The following is a 22,589-nucleotide window of genomic DNA, read 5'->3' as shown; positions in this document are numbered from 1 at the left end:
TTTTGAGGCTATAATTGTATTATTTTAGTACTTACATAGTTTGTTTCCTTTTTTTTTTTGCTCTTAACTTCTTGGTATATTTGGAGTTTATACTACTACAAAGTGTGTGAGGGACTAGATGGCCCAGGTTTTTCCAGGTGGCTCCTGGCTGCTCCAACACCACCTTTTGAATAACCTGTGTCTTCCCCACCGATTTGAGCTGCCACCTTCATTATATACTAAATTTCTGTATGTAGCTGGGTCTGTTTCTGGACTTTCTGTTCTGTTCCATTCATCTGCCTGTGCCCTCATGTAGCAGAGTGTCTTAAAGCGCAAGTAATAACAAGCTTCTCGTAAAAACTAAGGTCAAATGTGCGGTCAGTGGAAAGTGAACATTTTTGTCTCACCCGTTCTATCCCTGTGGGGGTAATGACTGTCGTTCCAGGTGTTTTTCTCTGCTACGTGTACCTGTCTCGGTGTACATTCCTGTTTTTCTTCTAACACTTTATTTTGAAAAACTTCAAGCCTTTCTGCCTTGCAACATAAAAAGTTGTGAGAATATTGCAGCGAATGTCAATACACCCTTCACTGAGATTCACTGTTAACGTTTTGCCACATTGCTCTCAGTCTCTGTATGTGTATGTTGTCTCTTTCTCTGTGTTTATATTATTCCCCTTCCCCTTTTCTCTATATGTTATTTTTGCTAGCCGTTTGAGAGTCAGTCACAGAAATGATGCCCCTTTACCACTATATATTTAAGTCTGTTATGTAAAGCAAAAATATTCTCTTGGTCAAATACAGTGATGAAACCTAGGAAATTTGGCGGTGATACAGCCCACAGTCAGTAGCCACAAATTCATCAATTAATCCAGAATTATCTGCGGTGCAGTGAATTACTTAATGTGCCCCTTCTGGCCATAGTCTTTGTGACTCACACACAATGATTGAACGGGACTATGCACGTAAGTCTGTGGAACCCTAGCGAGGGGATTGGTCAGTCTTGCCATCCTGCTAGGCTTAAAATGAGCCACCCCAGAGGCGGGAAGAGAGGGATCGCAGCACAAGGAAGAAAGCAGAGACAGGAGTGGAGTGCATCCTTGGGACCCAGGATCCCTGCGCTGAGAAACTCCTGGACCCAGGAGACCGAGAGAGAGAGAGCTGTAACACTGCAGACTGCGTGAAGTGGTGACAGAGAACTGGTGGCAGCAGAAACAAGAGGCAGGCAGGAGATGGCACACAGTGGGCTTCCTGGCCCACCAAGTGAGAAAGCCGAGGTTGACCGGCGGAGTGGGGTGCCCCTGGGTACTCAGCAGCAGAGCTAAAAGAGCTTTGTAACACTTGCCTGAGCAGGGCAGGGGGTGTGCCGAGGGGCCCGAGAGGCCAGAGAGAGGTGTGCCTGCAGGTACGGCTGGGAAGAGGCTGTCCTGACAGAAGAACTGTATCCTGAGCATTCCCGATCCTGGACTGTAACCTCTTATTTCCCTAATAAACCCCATAACCGTGAGTATGTTCTGTGAGTTCTGTGTGGCCACTGCAAGGAATTATCAAAACCGGGAGAGAAGTAGACCTTGCTGTGGGAGGGACAATTGGTGTCAGAATTACTAAGGGTGGTAGAGGGAGGAGGTATGTCTGACCTGGCTTCACAGGAATCAGCCTTGGGCTGTTGACCTTGATTCTGTTCCCTCCCAGGAAGAGAGAGGTCAGACACCGTCTCTCCGTTTTTACTTGGTTCCTTAGAGTAACTCGTTCCCTGCCTAAATTCAGTGCAGGGTCACACACTGCACTTAGCTGTCATGTCTCTTCAGTTTCTCTTTACATTTAGAAGATTCGTTAGCCTTTCCTCGTCTTCCGTAAGCCTGGTATTTTTGAAGAGTCTAGGCCGGTTGTTTTCTAGAGAGTCCCTTAATTTGTGTGCCACTCCTTCGTGATTGGGTCCAGGTCTTGCGTTTTGGGCGGCAGTGTTGCAGAAGCGATGCGTGTCCTTCTTGGTGCAGCTTCAGGAAGCACACAGTGCGGGTTTGTCCTGTTACTGGTGATGTGAACCTCGATTCCTTGGTTAAGGTTGCAGTTTACTTTTTTGGGTATCAGGTTAGCCGAGTGGTTAGGACTTGGCTTTGGAGACTTTGGATTCAGGTCCTATTATGGGTTGAATTGCGTCTCCCAAAAATATGTTTTGTAAATCCTAACCTCTATGGCTGTGGTTATAATCCCATTTGGGAGTGGGTTGTCTTTGCTATGTTAATGAGACAGGATTAGTGTAGGGTGTGTCTTGAGTTGATCTCTTTTCAGATATGCAAGTGATTAAATAAGCAAGCTGCAGAGGAGAGATGGGGTAAGAGAGATGCTGAGACACATGGTGATGTCCAAGGAACCAGGGAAAAAAAAAAAACCCGTTGCCCGTCCAGTTGATTCTGACTTGTAGCGACTTTATAGGACAGAGTAGAACTGCCCCACAGAATTTCCAAGGAGCACCTGGTAGATTCAAACTACCAACCTCTTAGTTAGCAACCGTAGCACTGAACCACGATGCTGCCAGGGTTTCTTTGAAGGAACCAGGAAGCAGAAGCTAAAGAGACGAGGACGCTCCTCCAGAGCCAGCACAGAGAGAGCCTTCCCCCAAAGCTGGCACTCTGAATTCAGACTTCTAGCTTCCTAAACTGTGAGAAAATAATTTCTGTTAAAGCCACCCACTTGTGGTATTTGTGTTATAGCAGCAGTAGATAACTAAGGTCTTTACTGCTCTGTGACCTTGGGCAAGTAACTTTCCCTCTGTGTGCCTCAGCTTTTCCTTCTGTAAAATGGGAATAGGGATATTACCTATTTCATAGGCGGTGGTGGTTGTTAGTGGCTGTCGAGTCAGTTCCAGCTCGTGGTGACCCCCTGTGTGCAGAGTAGAACGGTACTCCATAGAGTTTCAAGAGTGACCTTTTAGAAGCAGATCGCCAGGCCTGTCTTCCAAGGTGGTTAGGAGGACTTAATGACCTAGGTGACTCCCAGAAGCACTAAGCTCAGAGCCCTGCAAGTGGCTGGTGTCCCGCAAACATTCCCTGACACTGTCCTCAATGTGGAGATCAGCAAACTTTCTCTGTAAAAGGCCAGATAGCGAATATTTTTGCCCTGCAGGCCAGACAGCCTCTGGTATCACAACTCAACTCCACCTTGTAGTTCAAAAGCATCCTGGGTGTGACTGTGTGCCAATAAACCTTTATTTACAAAATCAGGTAGCTGGCCCATGGGCCAGATTTTGCCAACCCCCAATCAAGATCATCATCAGAAAAATACCAATATGCATATTTTCATTTCAAGGAAAAAATAGTCAAGGGCTTTCATGTCAGAAATGTCCTTCTAGTCTCCCAGAGCTCCTCTCACCCAGAGCAGGGGCGCCCAGAAGTAACATCCAAGTTGACAGATGAGGAGAAGGAGCTCCTTCAAGGTCCTGCTGTGAGCTCATCGCTGGGCAGAGGCCCACCCACCCACGCAGCCTTGTGCATCTGGTTTTTTCTGATTGTGACCTAAACTTTGCAGGAATGCCTTCTGACCCATCCATGATGAAATTCCCTTCACTCAATCGAGAGATTGTTGGGGGGCACTTTGAGGGCAGGTGACATTGGAGGAGCAGGGCCTGTCCCCTCGATGGCCAGTCTTTAAGGAGCATTGGCCTTTGCTATCCTGGAACAGAGACCAGGGGTGATGGTCCCAGGTCCCCCAGCCCTTGGCATGGTACAGAGAAACAATCCTGTGATGGAGGCCTCTGTCAGGGCAGGAGGGGGATGGACAGATGGCTGAGGGCACCACGGACCTCTGGGGTGGACGAGGCCTCCTTGGGCTGAAATTTCTTCTCTGGACCTTGACCCCAGAGTTCTGATCCTTCCACTTTTGGAGTCGTTAAGAATGAGCTTGGGGCCCAGCAGCAGTTCTGCAGATAGCAGCTAACCCCGGAGTCTCCCTCCCACCCCTTTCCTCCTCCCACACATGCAGCCCGCATCCTCTGCCTGCTCCTCCAGGAAGCCCACCGGGTCCCTGGGCCAGGCCAGCCCCACCTCTGCCCTTCTCACTGCCCCAGTCCAGCCGAGGTGCTGTTTTCGTCAGTGCTGTGGGCCAGCTGTGCCCACGTCTTTGGTCTTTCTGATGGCTGGCAGAGGCTGTGCCTGGCATGTACAGGAGTGAACGAGCAGTGAAGGTCTGGAACCCTTTGCTCCCATCATTCTTTTTCTTGAGCACAGATGGGGACTTTGGAAGGCTGGCTCCTGCTTGGTGTCCCGAGGAGTTCTGGATCAGTCTGGCTGCCCTCCCCCCAGCCTTTGCAAAGCATCCTGTTTACTGCTCTGCTGCCTTGATGAGGGAAACATCCACGGCCAAGGACGTGGCCACTCTGTGCTGTGAGGTTGGGTGAAGGTGGGGGGAGCAGAAAGAATGGGGCCCCGCTCAGAGTGGGAGGAAGGGCAGGTGCTGTCAGGGGCCAGACCCCAGGACCGCAGCCCACCTCCACTCTTGGGAGCCCCCAGGTGTACCCTCTCCTCCAGCCACTCCATAGTGGGTCCCCCAGAGCACCTGGGTCTGTCACCACAGGGCCTTTGCATGTGCCATCTGCCCCTTTAGACTGCCCTCTTGCTGCCCTGACTGCCGTCCTTTTCAGGGCTTACTAACTCTTGTGATTTTTCTCTTCGTTCCCTCTATTGCGAAGGTATCGTGTGTCCTTAGCATAAAATACAAAAAAGAATACGGGAAATGTTGGTCTCCCTCCCAGCTTGTCCCCAGGCATGCCTCAGTGGGGCACCTCTGCCCCCAGCTCCTCAGGGCTTGTTCGTGAGGCTGCTGCCCATACACTAGCCCATGGGTGCGTGTCTCTTGCCCACTGTTCATAAATATGCCCTGTTCTTCATTTTGCCTTTTTAAAACGTTTTTCTAGCAACTTTATTGAGATACGACTTAGTACCATACAGTTCACCTGTTTAAAGTGTGTAACCATCACCACAGTCAACTTTAGAACATTTTCAACATCCCAGAAAGAAACCATGGACCTTTAGCTGTCACCCCACTGTCCCTGCAGTCCCCTAGTCCTCTGCGACCACTCATCCACTCTGTCTCCATGGATTTGCCTGTTTTGGGTGTTTGACATAAGTGGGGTCGTACACCGTGTGACCCTTTGTGCCTGGCTTCTCTCACCGGGCATCACACTGTGGCGTGCGTCAGGACTCCTCTTTACGGCTGAATAATACTCCGTTGTATGAGTGGACCACGTCGTGTTTATCCATTCACCTGCTGATGGACGTTTGGGTCGTTGCCACCTTTTGCTGCGGCGAACATTGGTGTATAAGTATGTGCTGGGGTCCCTGCTTTCATATCCCTTGGGCACATACCTAGGGGCGGAATTGCTGGCTCTCGCAGTAGTTCTATGTTTAACCTTTGAGGTACCACCAGGCTGCGCCGTTTTACAACCCCACCAGCAACAGACAAGGGTTCCAGTCTCTCCACGTCCTTGCCAATACTTGTTATTCTCTGTTTTTCAAATAATAGCCATCCTAGTAAGGGTGAAGTGGTGTTCGTTCTTCTTCATGACTCTGTAGTACCCCATTGTATGGACGGATCACATGGCGTTTACCCTTTCGTCAGTTGATGGACTTGTGGGTTGTTTCCACTTTATGCTATTAACATGAGCACTCGCGTGCAACTTTCTGTATGTTCGTCTTCTTTTTTTTTTTTTTTTTTTACTACTTTAGGCTTTTGACCTGTGTACTTGTTTCTTATCTTTATTATTGTGCTTTAGGTAAAAGTTTTCAGAGCAAATTAGTTTCTCATTAAACAATTAACATATACACTATTTTGTGGCATTGATCGCCAACCCCGCAATGTGTTAGCACTCTCTGCTTCTCGACCGTGGGTTCCTCGTTTCCATTCTTCCAGCTTTCCTGTCCCCTCCTGCCCTTGTCCTTGCCCCTGCTCTCATTTTGTTTTATCCAACAAAACAATCTTTGGCTGATGGGTGAACCTCAGGAGTGACTGCTTCAGTACTGAGTTAAAAGGGTGTCTGGGGGCCATACTCGGCGTTTCTTCAGTCTCCTTCAGAACAGTAAGTCTGGTCTTTTTTTGTGAGTTTGAATTTTGTTCTACATTTTTCTCCCACTCTGTCTGGGACCCTCTCTTGTGATCTCTGTCATAGACAGTGTGTTGACTGTTAAGTCTCTTGGGCATGTACCTAGGAGCGGAATTGCTGGGTCATAAGGTAGGTAACTTCATGTTTAACTCTGCAGTGCTTAGCCCGTCCCACTCCCCGTTCGCGTCGTGCGCTGAGCGCTCTGTGCCCTGGCTCCAGGCCTCATCATGACTCCCAGGAGGCACCAGGGATGGGGAGCGATGCTGTTGTTGGCCGCCCTACCGTGCCTCTGCTACAGCGGTGACGCAAGAGGCAGTTGTGGTCCTCTCAGGCTCAGAGTCTCTAAGGGATCCGACGTTAGAGGAGTAAAGCTGTAACAGAAAAGGAGACCAGCGCAGGGGTGCTGTGTATAATAGGAGAAGGCAGGGAAGGGGAGCACTGTAGCCAGGGTGATCAGGGAGCGCTGCCCTGAGGAGGTGACCTTTGATCCAGACCTGAATGTTGAGGAGATAAGGGAAGGAGTGGTCCAGGCAGAAGGCACAGCCCGTGCAAGGGCCCCGAGGCAGGACTGTGCCTGGTGAGTTGGAGGAACAGCAAGGAGGCCCATGTCTCTGGAGCAGGGTGAGCAAGAGGGAGAGAGGAGGAGGGAGGGCAGGGAGACACCATCCATTTCTGTTCAGCAAACACTTACCAAGGGCATTCTGGTACCAGGCACTGTGCCAAGGGCTGGGGACACAGGTGACGGAGACACAGCCCTCTGGGAGCTACCACTGGGAGAGCCGACGTCAAGCAAGCAATTGCATAGTTGCCAAACAGGCTGCAAAGGAAAAGGTGAGGGCACTAAGGGAGTGATGAGTTCTGGCCCGTCTGTGCCCTGAGGGGCCAAGTGGAGACCCTAGGTGTGTCAGTTACCTCTTGCTGCGTAACAGATCGCTGTAGAACTGAGCAGCTAAAAACAGTAGTAAATGTATTATCTCACACAGATTCTGTGGAGCAGAAATCGGCGGGGTGGCGGGGGGGTTCCAGCTCAGGGTCTCTCACGAGCTTGCAGTCCAGCTTTTGGCTGGGGTGGCATCATCTGAAGGCTCAACCGGACCTGGAGGAGCCACTTCCAAGGTGGGTCCCTCACGTGGCTGTTGGCTGGAGGCCTCAGCTAGGCAGGCTGCTTGAGGGTCCTCACAACATGGCGGCTGGCTTCCCCCACAGGGAGTGATCTAAGAGCCAGATGGACACGGCACTGTCTTTAGGACCCACCCTAACAAGTCACACACCATCACATCCGCATATTCCATCGGTCATGTAGACCAACACGGATACCGTGTGGGAAGGGACCACCCAAGGGTGTGGATACAATGGGGCAGGAGTCCTCGGGGCATCTTGGAGGCCGGCTGCCACATCAGACTGGTTTAACCTCAGAGTCTCCTTTTTGTCATCTGTAAAATGGGAGTGATTATAGCCCTCGCCTCCCAGGACAGAAGTGAGGCGTGAGCCAGAGAACATGAGTTAAATGTTAGGCATGTGGCTAGCGTAAACTCTTGACTTACTAACCAACCGGTTGCTGTCCGGTTGACTTCACCTTACGGCAGCCCCATGCGTGTCAGAGTAGGACTGTGCTCCACAGGGTTTTCAGGGGCTGATTTTTCAGAAGTAGATAGCCCGGCCTTTCTTCTGAGGCACCTCTGGGTGGACTTGAACCTCCAACCTTTCAGTTAGCAGCCAAGCGCACTCGCCATTATGCACCACACAGGGACTTCCCTTGACATATGATGGTGTTAGACGCCGTCGAGTTGGTTCCAGCGCGTAGTAATCCCGTGTACAACAGGACAAGACACTGCCCGGTCCCGCTCCACCCTCACAATCGTTGCTGAGCTTGAGCCCCCTGTTGCAGCTACTGTGTCGGTCCATTTCGTCGAGGGTCTTCCTCTTTTTCGCTGACCTCTGCCAAGCATGATATCCTTCTCCAAGGGCTGGTCCCTCCTGATAACGTGTCCAAAGTACATGAGATGAAATCTTGCCATCCTCGCTTCTAAGGAGCACTCTGGCTTTATTTCTTCCAAGACAAATTTGTTCGTTTTTCTGGCAGTCCATGGTATATTCAATATTCTTCACCAACAGCGCAATTCAAAGACATCAGCTCTTCTCTGGTCTTCCTTACTCATTGTCCAGCTTTCACATGCATGTGAGGCAATTGAAAATATCAGGCTTGGGTCAGGGCACCTTAGTCCTCAAAGTGATATCTTTGCTTTTCAATGCTTTAAAGAGGTCTTTTGTAGCAGATTTGCTCAGTGCAATACATCATTTGCTTTCTTGACTGCTGCTTCCGTGGGCGTTGATTGTGGATCCAAGTAAAATGAAATCCTTGGCAACTTCAATATTTTGTCTGTTATCATGGTGTTGCTTATTGATCCAGTTGTGAGGATTTTTGTTTCCTTTATGTTGAGGCGTAATCCATACTGAAGGCTGTGATCTTTGATCTTCATCAGTAAGTGCTTCAAGTCCTCTTCACTTTCAGCAAGCAAGGTTGTGTCATCTGCATAACGCAGGTTGTTAAGGAGTCTTCCTCCGATCCTGAGGCCCCGTTCTTCTTTGTATAGTCCAGCTTCTCGGATTATTTGCTCAGCATACAGATTGAATAGATATGGTGAAAGGATACAACCCTGACACACACCTTTCCTGACTTGAAACCATGTAGTGTCCCCTCGTTCTGTTTGAACAACGGCCTCTTGGTCCATGTACAGGTTCCTCATGAGCACAATGAAGTGTTCTGGAATTCCCATTTGTAATGTTATCCATAGTTTGTTAGGATCCACACAGTCGAATGCCTTTGCAGAGTCAATAAAACACAGGTAAACACCCTCCTGGTATTCTCTGCTTCCAGCCAGGACCCATCTGACATCAGCGGTGACATCCCTGGTGCCACGTCCTCTTCTGAATCCGGCCTGAATTTCTGGCAGTTCCCTGTGGATGTGTTGCTGCAAGTGCTTTGGAATAATCTTCAGCAAAATTTTCCTCGCATGTGGGATCAGTGATATTGTTCTATAATTTCCACATTCTGTTGGATCACCTCTCTTGGGAATAGGCACAAATACGGACCTCTTCCAGTCGGTTGGCCAGGTAGCTGTCTTCCACGTTTCTTGGCATAGAGGAGTGAGCGCTTCCAGCGTTGCATCCGTTTGGTGAAACATCTCATTTGGTATCTTGCCAATACCTGGCGCCTTGTTTTTCACCAATGCCTCCAGTGCAGCTTGGACTTCTTCCTTCAGTACCGTCGGTTCCTGACCGCATGCTACCTCCTGAAATGGGTGAATGTCGACCAGGGCTTTTTGGCACAGTGACTCTGTGTATCCCTTCCATCTTCTTTTGATGCTTCCTGCATTGTTCAGTATTTTGCCCATAGAACCCTTCAGTATTGTAACTGGAGGTTTGAACTTTTTCTTCAGTTCTTTCAGCTTCAGAAATGACAAGCATTATTCTTCCCTTTCGGTTTTCTAGCTGCAAGTTTTTGCACGTATTATAATGATACTTTGTCTTCTCGAGCTGCCCTTTGAAATCTTCTGTTCAGCTCTTTTACTTTGTCATGTCTTCCATTCGCTTTAGGTACTCGATGTGCAAGAGCGAGTTTCAGACGCTCTTCTGACATCCATTTTGGTCTTTTCTTTTTTTCCTGCTTTTGTAATGACCTCTTGCTTTCTTCATGTGTGATGTCCTTGATGTCATTCCACAGCTCCTGTGGTCTTTGGTCATTAGCGTTCAGTGCATCAAATCTATTCTTGAGATGGTCTCTAAATTCAGATGGGATATGCTCACGGTTGTACTTTGGCTCTGGTTGACTTGTTCTCATTTTCTGCAGTCCCAACCTGAACTTGCATATGAGCAATTGATCCATGGTCCTGGCCTTGTTCTGACTGATGGTATGGAGCTTTTTCATTGTCTCTTTCCACAAATGTAGTCGATTGGTTTCCTATGTATTCCATCTGGTAAGGTCCATGTGTATAGTTGCCGTTTATCTTGGTTATAAAAGGTATTTTCAATGAATAGGCTGTTGGCCTTGCAAAATTCTATCATGTGATCTCCAACATCATTTCTGTCACCAAGAGCCATGTTTTCCAACTACTGATCCTTCTTCGTTTCCAACTTTCACATTCCAATCACCAGTAATTATCAATGCATCTTGATGGCGTGTTTGATCAATTTCAGACTGAAGAGGTTGGTAAAAAAATCTTCCAATTTCTTCATCTTTGGCATTAGTAGTTTGTGTGTAAATTTGAATGATAGTCATATTAACTGGTCTTCCCCGTAGGCGTATGGATATTATCCTGTGACTGACAGCGTTGTACTTCAGGATAGATGTTGCAATGTTCTTTTTGACAGTGAACGTGACACGATTCCTCTTCTATTTGTAATTCCCAGCATAGTAGACCATGTGATTGTCTGATTCAAAATGGGCAGTAGCAGTTCATTTCAGCTTACGAATGTCTAGGGTATTGATGTTTATACGTTCCGTTTCATTTTTGATGACTTCTAATTTTCCTAGATTCATACTTTTTACATTCCACATTCCATTATTAATTGATGTTTGCAACTGTTTCTTCTCATTTTGAGTCATGCCACATCAGCAAATGAAGGTCCTGAAGGTTTGACTCCATCCACATCACTAAGGTCGACTCTGAGGAGGCAGCTCTTCCCCAGTCGTCTTTTGAGTGCCTTCCAACCTGAGGGGCTCATCTTCCGGCACTGTATCATTATAGACAGTGTTCCGCTGCTATTTGTACGGTTTTCACTGGCCAACTTTTTCAGAAATAGATCTCCAGGTCTTTCTTCCAGCCCGTCTTGTCTGGAAGCTCTGCTGAAACCTGTCCACCTGTGGCATAGTTTCCAGCATCACAGCAACACGCGAGCCGGCGCAGTGTGACAAGCTGACAGCCGGGGCTGGGCTTTACATATAGGAGCCGTCATACCCTCCCCTGAGCTCCAGCCTGGCTCAGTGACCACCTTGCTGTGGAACCTCGGGCGGGTCTTGCCCCGTTGGCCTTGAGGAGAACTGCGCCAGCGCCCACCTTCTAGAGTTCTAGAATCCTCGACCCTCCCTTTGGGGAAGAGAGTTTGTATTTCCAGACACACACCTTCCATGCGGGAGGCCCAGGTTCATTCCCGGCCGTCGCACCTCGTGTACCTGTCTGCCCACCTGTCTGTCAGTGGAGCTTGTGTTGCTGGATTCTGGAGGTTTCAGCAGAGCTTCCAGACTAAGACTGGGAAGAAAGGCCTGGCAATTGACGTTTGAAAATCAGCCACTGAAAACCCTGTGGATCCCAACCGTTCGATCCGCAGCCAATCATGGGGATGGCACGGGACCAGGCAGTGTTGCGTTGTGTTGTGTGTGGGGTCGTCTGAGCTGGAGCCAACTTGGTGGCAGCTGACAGCAGCAACGGCAGGTCCATATGTGGAAGTCAGGCTTGGGTCTGTTACTGGAGTCTGAGACAACGTGCGCACCCACGCTCCCGCTGTCAGCAGCATTCATGGCCTGGTGGCCTGCGACCTGACTAGATAGGACACTCACCCGCAGGTGACAAGAGCCAGGCCAAGGAGCGTCCCTCAGCTAGGTGGTGCTGTCCTGGTTTAGGGTCTCCGGGTACCCCAGAATCCAAATGTCAATGTCTGCAGCCCGGCCCGAGGTTGCTGGAGAGTAAAAATATACCTGGGAGGAAAACTGGGCCAAGCAAGCTCGCACGTTGGTCTCGAGCCGCCATGTGATCCTGCGGGTGGGATCTTCTCCCCAGTTTTTGTCAAACTGGGGCTGCCACTGGGAGGGGGGTGCCTCAACCTGGGGCAGGATCAAGGCTGCGGCGCCTTCTCAGCAGGGCCACTTCCTGTAATGGCAGTCTAAAGGTGCCGCCTCCTCCCCCGTCCATGTTGATGATGGCGTCTGGAGTGTTCCTCAGAAGGGCTCTCTGGCCCCCACACACAGGCAGAGTGCTTTGGGGAGGCAGGCCCTGGCCTGGCTCCCAGCATGGGCAGGGCTCCTTGAGGCCTCTGCCTCCATTCCAGGAAGCCGTCTGGGATTTCTTGGCATTGGGCCCAGTGCTGGACGAGGAGGGGAGCAGGGGAGACAAGGCCCTGCCCTGTGGGGCTCTCAGTGGAGCTGGGGAGACGGATGTTACCCATGCCCCGTCCTCCTAGTGGACTGCAGTGTGGCCTGCGGAGGGAGAGGCACAAGCGGCTGCGGTGGGTAGGGGGTCAGGGACATGTCACCTGGCCCTCACTAAGGCCAGGCTTTCTATCTTCTGTTAGGAATGAGTCTTGTTTGTGGGGGAAACAAGGCCCCTTGCGGTGGCTTCTAAAGATGCCAGGGCAGGAGGGTGCTGGGGGTGGGCTGGATGGCTCTTGTCACCCCCCAGGGACCCCTTCTAGGTCCAGGGTTTGTGTCCATGGAAGTCGCATGGTTCAGCCCATCCTGTGTTCAGCGGTGGTAGAGTCACTGCGCACGGGGCAAGCCGAGGTCTCAGTGGTCCATAGACTGTGCTCCAGCAGGCCCGCAGTTGCCAGAGTAGAGAAAGTTGGTTAGCAAACAGGACATCTGCTGGAACTCTGTGCCTGGCCAGTGCTGGCCCGGGGCTGTGGCCTTGAGGAACGTGGCTCAGTGGGAACAGTGGCCAGGTGACTGCTGCAGGGGCCGAGCCCTGGAGCCCAGGGAAGGAGCACATTGCCCAAGAGTGCGGGGGGCCAGTCTCACAGGCTGAGGCAAACCAAGAGAAGGAGTGTTGGCTTGCCAGGTCTGCAGGGTCAGGGAGCAGGGATTAGGGCATAGGCATGGGATGCAGGCATGGGGTGCAGGGTTGGGGTATAGGATTGGGGTGCAGGCATGGGTTGTAGGGGCAGGGTATAAGATTGGGGTGCAGACATGGGGTGCAGGGTCAGGGTACAGGACTGGGGTGTAGGCATGGGGACAGAATTAGGGTATAGGCATGGGGTGCAGTGTTAGCGTATAGGGATGGGATATAGAATTGGGGTATAGAAATCAAGTGAGATCGGGGTACAGGATTGGAGTGTAAGCATGGGGATGTAGGAGTTGAGGTGCAGGGTCAGGATTTAGGGATCAGGTGCAGGATTGGGGTGCAGGCATAGGATACAGGGTTGGGGTGCAGGGTTGGGTTGCAGGGCTGGGGTGCAGGATTGGATATAGACAGTGTCTCCTGGGCCCCTCCTGCAGTACTACCTCGGCTCAGACCTGGCAGCCCTGGTGCTTCAGGTCCACTTGGGGCAAGCGGTGTCTCTAGTCTTGTCCTCACTGGCCCCTGTTGTGGGTTGATTTGTGTCCCCCAAAAAGAAATGTTGAGGTCCTAACCCTGGTACCTGCGAAGGTGACCTTGTTTGGAAATAGGGTCTTTACAGACGGTGTCAGTTTAGGTGAGGAGGTCATCAGGCCCTGATCCAGTGTGTCTGCTGTCCCTATGGGAAGAGGGAATTTGGACCCAGAGACAGACACAGAGAGAGGGGGCCTCGCGAGGACAGAGGCAGAGAGGGGAGGCAGGAGTCTGCAAGCCCAGGATCGCCCAGGATCACCAAGGATCACGGCAACTCCAGAAGCTGGAAGGCCCCGGAAGGACCTTCCCCAGAGCCTTCAGAGAGGAGGGCCCCGCACTCACATTCACTGCAGTCTTCGGGCCTCCAGGACCGGGAGGGAGTAAGCTTGTGCCTCTCGAAGCCGTGTGTGTGGTGCTTTGTTACAACTGCCCCTGCTATGTGGCCGCCGCTGCTCTGGGCTTCTGCCCCCCTGCCACGGCTGCCTCCCAAGTGTGCCAGCCCTGAGCACCGCCCCTCCAGAGCATGCCAGTCCCGAGTGCCCCCACCCCGACTGCACTCATCCAGAACGTGCCCCCGAGCACACCAGCTCTGAACATCCCTCAGCTGTTCTCACGTGTTCTCCCCAAGACTGCGCCCCCTCCCCAGGTCTCTGTCTGGGTGGGCCCCAGCGTGTGCCTGAACCAGGCCTCAGGTTTGCTTCCTTTTTTCCTCCCCTCCCACAGCCAAGGATCCCTGTGTCCTGGCCATTCTCCCTCCTGGGACTCTCCTGAATCCACCACTCTCTCAACCCCTGAAACTATTGCCCCAAATCCATCCTCTGAAGCCCCAAAACCATTGCCCTAAGGTCATCTGAACCTTAGCAAAAAATATCCCTAGAAGTCTTAAATCCTGACGGTAGCTTAGCTTTCCCTGTAAAGAGCGTCCGCCTTGAGTGCTGTGGTCTGGTAGGAACGACCTCCGTGTGATCCCACTGACAACAGCAACCTCCAAGGTTAGATAGGAACCTCGGGGCCCAGCGAGTTTCTGTTAATGAGGGAGGAACGGCTCAGAAAAGGAGGGGAGAACGGCGCACCACTGGGAGAGTGTCATCAGTGTCCGGATTGTACGTGGAGAGACTGTTGGATTGGTGTAGGTTCTGCTGTGTATACTCGCAACAACAACAAAAATAAAACAAATTGTATGCTAAAAGGAAAAATCCGTCTTCTGCCCCAGCCCAGCCCCAGCTCCGCTGGGCCGGTGGTTTTTGAGCCCCTACTGCATGCCAGACACTGGCCAGGTCGTGGGGAAACGGCCGGGGATGAGACAGTGCAGGCGTCTGCTCCCGCTGGAAGGAGCAAGACGAGAAGCTGTCATCTCAGACGGCGACGTAACCCACGGAAAATGAGCCGGAATGTATAGAGAGGGCCGGGGCGGGCTGGGAAGGGGCTGCCGTGGTTGGAGGGTCAAGGAAGGGCTCTCCAGAGAGGTGACATGCCAGCTGAGACCTGACTGGTGGAGAATGAGGAGCCGGCCAGGCAGACGTCTGGGGACCAGCAAGTGCAAAGGCCCTGAGGCGGGAGCGGGCCTTCTCAAAGGCGGAATGAGCAAATGTGTGTAAAGCTGGGTACGGGGACCGGTACACTGTAGGCCCAGTGTTCGCTGTTACCCGTGGGATTATAGACTCCTTGGGCAGACTCGACATCTGGGTGGGCAGAACTCGCTCATACGGCATATTTCCCCAAAGCTTGAAAACACCTGACGTCTAAGGTCAAAACTCACCTTTAACCTGCGCATCTCCGTTCCCTAGTGCCATAACAGACACCGCGAGTTGGGGCTTTGGAGGACAGAAGTTTCTTGTCTCCGAATTCTGGAGGCTCAAAGTCCAAATCAGGGTCACGGCCTTGTGGATTCCTTCTTGTCGGTAGCCCCAGGTGTTCCCTGGTTCCTTGGTTTGTAGACAGTCCTCACGTACTGTCTTGTCTGTCTTTCTCCTGTGTATGGGTCTGTGCAGCTAATCTGCTCTGTTTGTAACTCAGACGTGATTAGTAGATTTAGAATCCACTCTGCTCAGATAGCCCTGGTTGGACAGTGGTTAAGAACTGCGGCTGCTAACCAAAAGGTCGTAAGTTTGAATCCATCAGCCACTACTTGGAAACCCTAGGGGGCAGTTCTGCTCTATCCTGTAGGGTGCTGTGAGTCGGAATCCACTCAACGGCAACGGATTTGGTTTTTTGGGTTCTTCACAGGTTTGGCCTCATTAACGTAAGAAAGAAGACCCTATTTCCAAACAGGAGTATGCCCACAGGTACAGGGGTTAGAATTCTAACCCATATTTTTAGGGGACACTAATTCAATCCATGGAGCCCTGGTGGCACAGTGGTTAAGAGCCAGGCTGCTAATCAAAAGGTCAACAGTTCAAATCCACCAGCTGCTCTTTGGAAATCCTATGGGACAGTTTTACTCTGTCCTGTAGGGTCACTATGAGTTGGAATTAACTCCATGGCAACAGGTTTGGTTTGATTTTTTTTTTTTTTTATTCAATCCGTAACTGGGGAAAAAAGGATTTTCATTAAGAAAATCTTCAAATGTACTAAAAAGCTTAAAGAATTGGACAGTGAACACCTATGTTTTAGTTTTCTAGTGCTGCTATAACAGAAATACCACAAGCTTCAACAAACAGAAGTTTATTTTTTCACGATCTAGTAGACTAGAAGTTTAAATTCAGGGTGCCAGCTCGAGGGGAAGGCCTTCTCCGTTGGCTTTGGGGAAGGCCCTTGTCATCAATCTTCCCCGGTCAAGGCGCTTCTCAGCGCAGGGGCCCCGGGTCCAAAGGATGCGCGATTCTCCTGGCTCTCGTTTCTTAGTGTCATGAGGTCCCCCTGTCTCTCTGCTCCTCTCTCTCATATCTCGGAAGAGATTGGTTTAAGACAGCCTAATCTTGTAGATTAAGTCCTGCCTCGTTAACATAACTGCCGCTAATCCCACCTCATTCACATCGTAGAGGCAGGATTGACAACACGTAAGAAAATCTCATCAGATGACAAAATGGTGAACGATCACACAATACTGGGAATCATGGCTAGCCAAATTGACACACATATTTTTTGGGGACACAGTTCAGTCCATGTTAACCCACTAACTGGAAACCCTGGTGGCATAGTGGTTAAGTGCTACAGCTGCTAACCAAAGGGTTGGCAGTTCGAATCCGCCAGGCGCTCCTTGGAAACTCTACAGGGCAGTTCTAGTCTGTCCTACAGGGTCGCTATGAGTCGGAATTGACTTGACGGCACCGGGTTTTTTTGGGAACCCACTACTCACCACCTAGGTCCTACAATTGGCATTTTTTCCGTATTTCCCTCTTCCTATTCATCCGTACCTTCATAGCCATTTCTCTGTCCATCTCTCCAGCCAGCTTATTTTTCAGATGCGTTTCAGAGTTATAGACCTCAGTACAACCAACCTGTAAACACTTGAACGTAAAGGTATCCTTGAACAGAGTTCTGTAACATGTCTTTTGAAATGTTATCTACCCTGCTCAGCAGTTAACTTGAGAATTCATAGCCTTCCCTGTTTAATACTGATGGTCAAAGCCTGAGATAAGGCAAAAATATTAAAAGTCTTTATTTCTGCCATCCCATAGTGTTGACCCCAGATTCACACCTGGTGAATATCATACCAGGTGCAAACCCGGTCGGGGGAGGACTCGCAGCTACTGGGGTTTTAGCTCCCCTGAAGTACGGGGACTCTTCCCAAGGCGCCCCCCCGCCGCCCCTTCACCAGAGAGAGTCATCTACATTTTACAGATAAAAATTAACCCAGGTGTGAAACCAGAGAAAGCAGGCTGCATAAAGAGCAGGGCACTCAGTGCAAAGGGCAGGAGCTCCTCAAGGCCACCTCTTCCTCACACACTTGAGCGTGACCTCCGGTAAGTGCCTGCTACCTGGCCGCCTTGCGCCACTCCATTTGATTGCAGTAGTTGGTCAGTTGATTCTCCTGGATTTTCTGAATGCAGTCGTCTGCAGATGACTGTCCTGTCCTCTCCTTTCCCACGTTCGTACCTTTTCTTTTTTCCTTTTTTTGTCTTATTGCACTGGCCAGCATCTCTGCCACGGCGGTAGCTGTGAGGGCAGCGCTTCTTGTTTTGTGTTTGACGTTAATGTGCTCGCCACTCGTTTTGCTTTATACTTCTTTTTTTTTAAGTTAAGGCAGTTCCCCTTTTTCTTCTTTTTTTCCCTTTTCCTAGTTTCTTAAGAGTTTCTGGTTTCCTCGTAGTTTTTTTTGGACACAGAATTCATGATGAATTTTGTTGGATGTTTTCCTGCACTCTGAGATGTGATCTTATGGGTTTTCACCATTGACTTTGGGAAGCTTCCCAAATGTCTCCAAAGCCCTGTTTCACCTTCTACAAAACAGTGATAATGAAATGAGATAATTAAATTTTGTGGTAACTGACGCAGGTGCTCACAGTGTCCCCTGGCTGCTGTGGGGGGATGGGTGAGGCCAGGAGCCAGGAGGAGACCTGGGGGAAGAATGTTCCAGGCTGGTGCAAAGGCCCTGAGGCAGGACCATGCCTGGTGAGTTGGAGGAACAGGGAGGAGGCCCATGTGGCTGGAGCCTGTGGCGGGAGTGGAACAAGCAAGGGGAAGAGAGGAGGAGGGACAGAGGGGTGTGTGTGTGCACATGCATGCACGGTTGTTGTGGGGTCTTATAGTGCCAATAGGCATTTCTTTGCCTCGCAGGCTGGAGTGGGGCTGAGTGATATCTGTCAGCAAGTAGGGCATAGTGGGTACTCCTGGACACCCTCCTTTTCCTGCCTGCCTCCCCACCCATCCTTCCCTGACCTGTACCCAGTGCTCCTCAGCCTCCTCACGCTAGTCCTGGGCTAGAATGCCCCTGGGCCAGTTCCTCCTCCCTTACCCCCAGGGTACATCGTATGCTGAACACTCTTCCTTGAGGACTCCCTGGCCTGGCAGCCACCAGACTTCACATCACAGCTCATGGGATGTGCCCGGCCCCCAGCCCAGGTTGGGACCTTGGCCCCGGTGGGTGCTCACTGCAGGCGAGGGGCCGTGCAGGTCTCCCTGAGGACAGGTCTCCCTGAGGACAGGTCTCCCTGAGGACAGGTCTCCCTGAGGACAGGTCTCCCTGAGGACAGGTCTCCCTGAGGACAGGTCTCCCTGAGGACAGGTCTCCCTGAGGACAGGTCTCCCTGAGGACAGGTCTCCCTGAGGACAGGTCTCCCTGAGGACAGGTCTCCCTGAGGACAGGTCTCCCTGAGGACAGGTCTCCCTGAGGACAGGTCTCCCTGAGGACAGGGCTGGGGCGTGAACCTGTGCCAACTGATCTGTTTTTGCCTGCAGGCCCAGCAGGCACGCTGGTTTCCTCTCGGTTCCAGGTCTGCTTTCGTTTCTTTCTAGCCCAGGCATCTCCTTCCCCATCCTTGCTTTTGGTGTCATTGCTTTCTTCCCCCTGGGGGGCCATCATCCGTGAGCCGGGGCTCATTCATTCAGTTGCCCGTCTTTTAGCCACATCTGTTGGGCATCTTCTCTGGAGGAGAGACTTGCCGTGTGGTCACACCGTGGCGTAGGGGTGGGGGGCAGAGGCAACCCTGAGGCCCTGGGGGTGGGAGAAGGAGAGCCTTCACCCCAAACATCCTGGGCCCTCCACTGTGCAGGCTGGGGAGGAGTGGGCCCCCAGGTGTGCCCACCCACCACCCAGCGGCCCCTCATGGGGGTCCTGGATCACTGCAGCCCTGGTGGAGGCATAACTCCCCCCTCCCCCCGTTCCCCCCCAGGGAGTCTTGGTCCACTGCAGCCCTGCTGGGAGGCATAGCTTCCCCACCGACCCCCACGTCTCCTCCCCCTCCCCCTCCCCTGTCTTCTCCCACGGGGGTCCTGGTTTACTGCAACCCTGCCGGGAAGGCATAGCTTCTCCCACCCCCCATCTCCCTCCACGTGGGGGTCCTGGCTCACTGTAGCCCTGCTGGAGGCATAGCTTACCCCCATCCCCCCTGCCACCCTGTCCCCACACCCAGGGGGTCCTGGCTCACTGCAACCCTTCTGGAGGCATAGCTTTCCCCCGTCCCCCACCCCCACCCCATCCCCACAACAACGGGGGGTGGGTCCTGGCTCACTGCAGTCCTGCTGGAAGCATAGCTTCCCCCCGCCCATCAACCTCCCCTCCCCCTTCCCCCACCCCCCCACTGCAGCCCTGCTGGGAGACGTAATCGCCCCCCCACCCCCACCCTTCCTCCTGGTCCCGCCTCACAGAGCATACAGGTCTTCCCCTCCCTGCACTATTTTTAAAACCTGATTTCCTCCTTGAGAAGATAATTGGCCATGTCTGGGGCGGGGACCTTGGCGTTGTCCTTGCTGACCCTTCCATCCTGGCTGGGGGACTCGCCACCCCACCCCCAGACTCCAGCATCCCCTCCCCCCAGCTGCCCTGGGCACCCCAGGCCTCATCCCCAGTGCTTAAAGGACTTTCTTGTTGGAGGCTGGGGGCTGAATTGCCTGGATGTGGAAAACTGCCCCACCCCATCGTCAGCTGTGGCTGAAGGACAGATTCCCAGTCAGCGCTTCCGAAACAGAGGTGGGGAGGCGATGAGAGCAGAGGCAGGGGAGGCAGGAGGGCGGGGCGTCCCCAGGCTCTGGGACCCCGCCCCCGGCTGTGAAGTCCATTCTCACCCTAGTTCAGGGTCCCTGAAAGCAGGGCTGCAGCGCGGCTCCGGAGGGTCCGCAGAGCCCAGGAAGTTTCCGTGCTTACGTGTGCGTGTGTTTCAGTGTGTGCGTCCATGTGCATGGCTGTGCGCATGTCTCCGTGTGTAGCGTGCATGTGTGGGTCATGTGTGTCAGCATGCGTTTTCAGCACGCACACTGATGGTGTGTACACATGTGTGGGTGTGCATGCATGTTCATGTGTCAGCATGCGTGTTTAGCGTGCACACCGATGGTGTGTGCACGCGTGTGTGCACGCGTGTGCTGTGTGCTCACGTGTGTGTATGCATGTTTGTGTGCTTGTGCGTGCATGCATGTGGCATGTGTGTGCATGTGGGAAGGGTGTGTACTTCTGGGGCCAACAAACCAGAAACAGCCCCGGTGGACTGGCCAGGACTTGATATTCGATCTGCCTGGGCCTTGGTGTAGTGGAGCCAGAAGCCGCTGTCCCTCCCCACAGCCCATGAGAACTCAGGGACCTCAATGGGAGGGTCTCTCTATGCTGCCAGCCAACCCTGTCGCCCTGCGTCCCCAGGCTCAGAGCAGGCCCGGGCTGGTGTGGACACTGGCGTAGGGATGAAAGAAGTGTGTGGTGGGTGACCGCCCTCCGCATGAGGGTGCAGGTGTGGGGTGAGGGCAGGCAAGTCCACAGGGACCGTAGGCTCCATGGTCTTGTCTGAAGGTTGGAGGTGGAGGAGGCCATGGGGGGGGGGTTTGTGGGGGGAGATCAGGACCTTGGGTTTGGACCCAGAAGGCAGAAAGCCTTGGAATGGAAGGGCTAGAGCTGCAGAGAAGGCAGATGGACAGGGCCAGGTGGGCTCTGGGCCCAGGTGCTTAGGCAGGGAGAGAGGGGGCCGCAGGTAGAGCCACTCAGCTGGGGTGACGGGAGCTGAGCTGGCGCTCCTTCCACTCAGCAATGGGTCCAGGCCTCCTGGGCAGGAATCTGCCCCAAAGGCCCCAAACGAGGTCTAGAATGTTCCTCTTTGGTCCACCACCGACTTCCTGCCGTCTCTCCTTTTCCTCTTCCCCCTCCACCCTAGACGCAGAGCTGTGAATTGTTCTGCTGTTGTGCCGCCAAAGAAAATATTATGTCAGCTTCCAGCACCTTCCGCCGCTCCATTGCCGCTGCTTTCCCTCCCTCATGGCCTCCCTCGGGCCTTGGGATCCCGGATTAGCCCCAGGCAGGGGTCTGTCTCCTGTGGCCCACGGGCTGCAGAGGCTCTCCAGCCAGGGACCTAGCCTCTAAGGGTCACTTGTCCTCTGGTTTTGGGAAACAGGAGGATGGCTTGTGATATTGACCAGCGGCTCCCCGTGTCGAGCCTCAGTGTCCTTCTTTGGACCCTTTCCTGGGTGGGTTGTGACACTGAGGTCCAGAGGGCAGCTGGGGGTGGTGAGTATGGCCACAAGAGGTCACGGGTGTCCACAGCCCACCAGGCCCTGCGTGGACCTGTGCTGGGACCACCTGGGCTGTGTTCTTAATTGAGGTACAATTCACCTACTGTAAAATCCACCCCTTAGCGTGTGTGATTCAGCGGGGTTTTGTGTGTTCCTGAGGGGTATGACCCCTCACGGTGACCAGTTACTGGGGAGTCAGCCCTGACTTACGGTGACCCCATGTGTGCAGAGTAGAACTGTGCTCTGTAGGGTTTTCAGTGGCTGAGTTTTTGGAGGTAGATTGCCAGGCCTTTCTTCCTAGGCTCTCCTGCATGAACTCTGACACACATGGAGGCACCGGAAGTCAGGGTTGAATCCGTGGCTGCTGGTTTTAGTGGTTGATGTGTTCATTGTCCCTTTCCCGCCATGATCCAGATCACCTGGGTCTTCAGCTCAGTGAGTGTGAGAGTGACAAGGAGTGACCCTTCCCTGGGGCAGCACCACGGAGGCCCTGTGGCGAGTCTGTAGCCTCCTGGGATATGCCCGTGGCCTCAGGAGGCCTCTCCCAGCTGCTGCCCTCACCTGCCAATGCCCACGGAGCCACTGTTGTGCTCTCAGCGATGGCCTCCCAGGTCAGCTTTGCCCCTGCTGGCCAGGGGCCCTGGGGTCTTCACACCCAATCAGCTATGCACCTGCCAGCTGGCCCCAGAATCTTCACACGCAGGTCAGCTGTGCAGTTGCCGGCCGGGGACCCTGGGGTCTTCACACACAGGTCAGCTGTGCACCTGCCGGCTGGGGATCCTGGGGTCTTCACACACAGGTCAGCTGTGCACCTTCTGGCCAGGGGGGCTCTAGGGTCTTCACACCCAGGGGGTGCTGTGAGCACTCAGCACCTGGTGGCCCATCTGCCCTGTGTGGAGACGCTCCTGGGGAGCTCTGGGCAGGGAGGGAGATGAGTCTACCAGGCTGAACCCGGCAGGGGTGTAGCTCTGTGTACCCCTGGACCCATAACCTCCATCTGGTACCTTGGGAACCGAAATATTCTCCCATTTCTGCCAGTGGAGGAAGGCGTAACTCGATCAACTAGGTCACTTGATAATTTGTAATTTAGGACCCTGTTTTTGGCGCTGGTGGTGGATCAGAGT

General features: G+C 52.7%; 1 protein-coding gene across 6 annotated transcripts in view; it reads left to right on the top strand.

Annotated features, from left to right (window-relative positions):
• Positions 1 to 22,589, top strand: part of PIP5K1C (phosphatidylinositol-4-phosphate 5-kinase type 1 gamma) — a 69,723-nt gene that overhangs the window by 11,126 nt on the left and 36,008 nt on the right. The gene's annotated exons all lie outside the window — the stretch shown is intronic.

The sequence above is a fragment of the Elephas maximus genome, chromosome 3 (genome assembly GCF_024166365.1).
Source record: "Elephas maximus indicus isolate mEleMax1 chromosome 3, mEleMax1 primary haplotype, whole genome shotgun sequence".
Lineage (NCBI taxonomy): Eukaryota > Metazoa > Chordata > Mammalia > Proboscidea > Elephantidae > Elephas > Elephas maximus.
Note: the sequence above shows the minus strand (reverse complement) of the source record. Positions and strands in the feature narration are given on the sequence as shown.